Genomic DNA, 5,950 nt, shown 5'->3' on the forward strand with positions numbered 1-5,950 from the left:
CAGCTGCTCCAAAATGCTCTAACTCACTTTTTTTTTGGTGGGGCAATGAGGGTTAAGTGACTTGCCCAGGGTCACACAGCTAGTAAGTGTCAAGTATCTGAGACTGGATTTGAACTCAGGTCCTCCTGAATCCAGGGCCAGTGCTTTATCCACTGCGCCACCTAGCTGCCCCAAGACCAAGGTCTCAAAGAAGACTATAGAATAGGAAGGACTATTCAAACAGAAGATTTTCATCTTTCTTTTCAGCCATTAGATTAGCAGGCTCCAACACTTTTCTGGCCGATTTCCATGACTCCAATTCTTTCTGTATTTTCTCTTTGATGAACTTCTTCTTCTCCTGTATTTTCTTTAATCCGTAAAACTCTTCACATTCTCATTCATCCAGTTCTGTGATGATGTACGTAAGTGTATGTTCAATCTGGGGAATGATCGCATGCTCAATGGCATTCACCTGTCTGTTATTTTAATGGCCTCATCCAGTGTAACAAATGAAGTCTGCAGAGATGCTAGTTCCACCAGCAGCTCCACTGCTTTGGCACAGTTCCTCTTCTATTTGGGTAGTTGTTCCCCACCTCTGGCCAAACTAGTCAATTCATAACTGTCACCTCCTTCTTGATAATGTTCAAACACTGGCAAGGTGACACCTGCTACATTATCTTTCTGGGTTTTGTTCACATTCTGAATAACAGTGTTACTCAAGTCACTAGCTGTAAATTTGGCCTCAGCGAGTGAGAAAGCAGCTTCTCATATCACTTCACCCATTAGTATTTTGGTCTCAATGATCTTTAAGATCTGCCAAAATCACAGAGTCAAGGCATCAGATTTTTTCTTTAGGAGGTTTTAGCCGGTCTGTGCTCCTTTTAATCTAGCCTTCATAATGGTCTGTGACATTCTCAAAGGGAAGATATAGATGTGATCTTTGCTTGACATCTTGGTGGTCCAGTGGCAGCAGCTATGTCCCCACTGCTGGCTTTGAAGCTACCAGTCGCTACCTTTCGCCTCCACCTACTCCTTGAGATGATTTGTAAGGTACATGCTCAGCCATGGTAATTTTCAACCAGCCTAACATTTGTGCTGCAGGAATTAAAATATTTGTGATGTCTTGGTCACATGATTATACTGTTAACAAGAGATAATTATAGGGTAAGAGAAGGGAATGTAGGAAGGAGCTAACTATTCTGGTATAGTGTATAGGTGACTGCTAGGTGGCGCCGTCATGCACAGGGTGCTGGGTCTGAAGTCAAGAAGACTCCTATCAGTTTTAATTGGTCTCAGACACTTACTAGCTGTGTGATCCTGGGCAAGTCACATCACCCTGTTTGCTTCAGTTTCTTCATTTGTAAAATGAACTGGAGAAGGAAATGGTAAACCAATCTAATATCTTTTTTTTTTTTTTGGTAAGGCAATTAGGGTTAAGTGACTTGCCCAGGGTCACACAGCTAGTAATTGTTAAGTGTCTGAGGCCGGATTCGAACTCAGGTCCTTCTGAATCCAGGGCCGGTTCTCTACCCACTGCACCACCTAGCTGCCCCGGCCAATCTAATATCTTTGACAAGAAAACCCCAAATGGGGTCATGAAGAGTCAGACACGACTGGACAGCAATAAGAGAATAGAACTCAAATGAAGTTATATGCATGTGTGTGACCATATCTTGGGAACTGGTTTGTGCTTGAATATAGAACCATTGTGAGAGTATGGAATCAATCTGATGACAGGCTGAGAAACTACAAGAACATGTGTTTAGTCAGATGTGGAGTTTGATATGATCCATGCAAGAACAGCAAAATCATTATGTGCATTTTTGTGCTGGTTTTGAATTACTGCAAAAACAACCCTACGATACTTTACATACAACATGCTTATTGTCACAGAGGGAAAATATATTTCTAACAGTGCTGAGTAATTATTTATTACTGAAAGTACTATTGAAGAGTCTTTGCTACAAATCTTTTGGGCTATTATCACAAACTCCCAAAGGGCTAACAAACCACTAAATGGGAATCACTTCTTAGAGGACTTAAAAAAAATCCCTTAGAAGGTAAAACCAGGTCCAGGGGGTAAAAGTCCCATTTAGGTTTGACTTGACTTAAACACTTCCTGACAGAGTGCTACTCCAGAGTGGATGGGGCTTGCTTTGGGGATAGTGGATTGCCTCTCAGTGAGGTCGTCAAGTAGAGGCTAGATGGCTACTCATCAGGTAATTTATGGTGGAGTGGTTCCTTTGCATTTATGGTTTGGCATAGATGGTTGCTTAGGACCCTTCTGAATCTCAAAATATAGGATCACAGATTAGAGCTAAAAGGGACCTTTGAAGTCATTGAGCCTAGTTACTCATTTTATAGCCCAGGACCATGAAGCTGAGAGAAGTTAATTGACTTGCCCAAGCTAGTAAATATCAGGCAAGATTTGAACTCAGGTATTTCTGACTCCAGGGGCAGTTGGGTGGCTCAGTGGATAGAGCACTGGGCTTGGAGTCAGGAAGACCTGAGTTTAAATCTAATCTCAGATACTTAATAGCTGTGTGACCCTGGGCAAGTCACTTAATGTCTGTTTGCCTTAATCTATTGGAGAAGGAAATATATTGTCACCAAGAAAACCCCTCAGACAGTATTGACATGCTGTGGTCCACAAAAATTTCTGACTCCAAGTCCAGTGCTCTATTACCTATTTGTCTTCTGGGAGTCTTATTCTCTTCATCCTGCTTTCAGGGGTTGTGAGCTCTGGAGAGCTTGTCCAAGCATACTCCTGTCCCCGCCCCCCTCTGGCCTAACCCACTAGAGTGCTACTGAGGAAAGAATGCTGGATTTAGAGCTGTGGAAATTTATTGTGATTTGAGGACCCTGCCTTTGGGCTGAGATTAAAAAGCCTTAGGCCCTCAGGGTTTTTTTCTGTGTAAGAGGGGCTAGGGCCCCTCCTGCTCCGTTTCAGCTGCAGGGAGGCCTCTGAGCCAGGCTAAACTGCACAGATGAAAACCCTGAGCCATGGGTGTGGCATGGTGCGGCCCTGTTCACACAGTGTAAAGGCTCATGAAAACCCTCAGGGATGCTGGGGTTTGCTTCGCCCAGCCCCAGCTGCAGGCTCACAAAGCACGAGGCTTGGCCGGCCCTGGGGACAGTGAGCCCAAGTTTCACCTGAGAGAACAGGTTAATAAAAAAGGGGCTGACCAGAGACAAGGGGGGGATGGTAGAAGGAGGGGAGAAAGCAGAGTTAGAGAAAGAGAGCTTGGAGAAGATGGACAGAAGGGAGGTTGCTACAAGGACGCTAAGGAGACGGTACAGGCTTTGGAGAAGACAGTAAGGGAAGACGGACAGCAGGGATGCTGGAGCATTAGGAGAAAGGAAGGAGAGGTCGGTGAGAGAAGAAGCACTTTGGGTTCATCACGACAGTACAGAAAGGGGGTTCGCTAAGGAAACTGAGGCTACGGTAGTGAGAGAGAAGTTAAAGAGTGAAGCAAGCAGCTTGGAGTTAGAAGAAAGGAGCTGAGCAGTGAAAATGAAAGAACAGGGGAGATGGAGTGAAGGAAAAAAAGAGTGAAAGTTGGAGAAAGCTGGAGCATACTCTAAGGCAAGAGGTGGCAACGGGCCCTTATTATAGTAAAAGCAGACAGGTTGTATAATTTGCATTTCTTAACCCTTATCTTTTACATTGATTTTTATAAATAAATTCTGCTTTGATTATTTAATTAAGAGGCTTCTTAATCTTTTGCTTCTCATTTTGGGAGCAGAGCAAGTGTGGAGAAATTTTTAAAAGGCACTAACAGATTGACTTTGGAAATTAATAGCAGTCAGATAGCCAGCCAGTCAAAGGTCCCCAAATTAGGCCCCCAGTCAGATTAGTCCCCCCAAATTAGGCCAGCTAGTAAGCGAAAATATTTTTACAGAGCCATATTACTAGGTTCCTCATCCTTGCATAACTATTTTCTTCTTCTCTGACCTGGAGTAAGTCACTTTAGTATTGTGGGCCTTGGTTTCTCCTCCATAAAGTGAGAGGGTTGGACTAGATAACCTCCCAGGGTCTTCCTATCCAAATCTATGATCTGTGCATGACCTTGGCCGACTATCAATTTCATCCTTATATTTGTTTAGTTTACTTTTCAGAAAACATAATCAGCTTCAGCCTGGGTAAGATCATACATACAAAATGGCATGATTCCAAAGCCAACCAGGATTCAGATATGTGATGTCAGTTGGCTAGAAACCAAAGAGATGTTGGTAGCATCAGTGAGTGTTGGTATGATGCTGTTTCTCCAATGAGGTTAGAATTTCCCAGAGAATGAATGTATCACAGCCAAATGGGTGAGGTGAAATGGGCTGTCACATGTTCTCTTAACTCAGGGTGGGGAAGGGGTAAGGAACTGAGCTGAGTTCAAACCTAGGCTCTCCCACTTACTGCTTGTGTGACCTTGTGCAAAGCCAAACTTTGAGCCTTAGTTTCCTCATCTATTAAAGGAGAGACTAGATGGTCTAATTCATTCCTTTTACAGAAGTCCATTGTTCTCTAGGACATAATTAAGCTTATGCATTAGTGTGGTGAGTCAACATGCCAGTGCAACCTCATTCATTTTGCTGAAGAAGAGCCTTAGTTAAGATGAGGCAAGTGTAATTGAAGGACCTCAGTCCAAAGTCTGACCCTGCTACCTAACAGCCTGGTGATCTTGTGATCTAATCACTTCTCCCCATTGGGCCCTTTCCCAGTGTATAAAATGAGGCGAATAGACTAAAAGATCTTCCAGGTTGTTTTTGGCTCTGTGACTCCTGCGTCTTTAAAAGGATGTGAAGATTCTCAAAAGGGGGATATAAGGATATGAGGTATTTGAGAGAAATCATTATTAATAACCAATTCCCCCTTTTTCCATAGTCCTCATTTCAAAGTTTGGTCTTTTGGAGGACATTACTGATCATGAAGTTGAACTCTCTTCAATCTTAGTCAGACCCCCTTCAACTTTATGCGGAATTGAATCTAAGGTGGGGAAACCCATTGTGTTCTACTCAGGTTTGGGTGGGGATAAATTCTTTGATTAGGTTGCCCAAAGCTAAGGGTGGTCTGGGTGTAGAGACAGTCTCTCTGTCCAAGAGTGACATGATGTCACTCTCTTAGCCCCTCAATAGAGTGATTCCTCTTCTCATTGTAATATTCATTATCTCATTAGTTGTTAACCAATCAGAGTTGAATGCCACCCTCTGGAACACCCACTTTTCCAAGGACATATGAGCTGTGAGTCCACTACTATGAGTGTCTTTGAGAGTGCCACTGAATTATTCTATTAAAATGCTAGAATTTTTTGATAAAGTGACTACACAGAAATTATGTCTCTTGAACTCTTTAAATTTCACATATCTGACTCTCAAAATGGATGGGAACCTTTCATTAATCCTACATACACCTCATCTAATTCATGCCTATAGTGACTACTCTGCCCCTTCCCCTTCTTGAAAGGCTAGATGTGTTACCTTTCACATCTTTGCCAGTGTTCTCTGCTACCCTTAAAGGGGTCAGGAGATACCAAGTATCTGCCATTGGCTCAAGCCTTCACTGATTGTGCATCCTCAATTTTAGGGGGTTCCCAGAACCCTAATTCTACTTTATCACTGAACAGTCAGATTAGCTTACACAAAGGAATATTTACTTCATTTTGTCTTTAATTAATTTATTCATTTATAATTTCCCCCCACATTACCTGTAAAAACAAATTGTAAGGGGGCGGCTAGGTGGCGCAGTGGATAAAGCACCAGCCCTGGATTCAGGAGTACCTGAGTTCAAATCCAGCCTCAGACACTTGACACTTACTAGCTGTGTGACCCTGGGCAAGTCACTTAACCCCCATTGCCCTGCAAAAAACAAAACAACAACAACAAAAAAACAAAAATAAATTGTAACATCGATTTTTAAAACTTTGTGTTCCAAATTCTCTTCCTCCCTCCCTCCCCCTCCTTAAGAACTCAAGCCATT

At 42.8% G+C, this 5,950-nt stretch overlaps 1 pseudogene; it reads right to left on the reverse strand.

Annotated features, from left to right (window-relative positions):
- Positions 1-211: 211 nt before the first annotated feature.
- Positions 212-930, reverse strand: LOC122743635 (annotated as a pseudogene).
- Positions 931-5,950: the final 5,020 nt, after the last annotated feature.

Source organism: Dromiciops gliroides, chromosome 2 (genome assembly GCF_019393635.1).
Source record: "Dromiciops gliroides isolate mDroGli1 chromosome 2, mDroGli1.pri, whole genome shotgun sequence".
Lineage (NCBI taxonomy): Eukaryota > Metazoa > Chordata > Mammalia > Microbiotheria > Microbiotheriidae > Dromiciops > Dromiciops gliroides.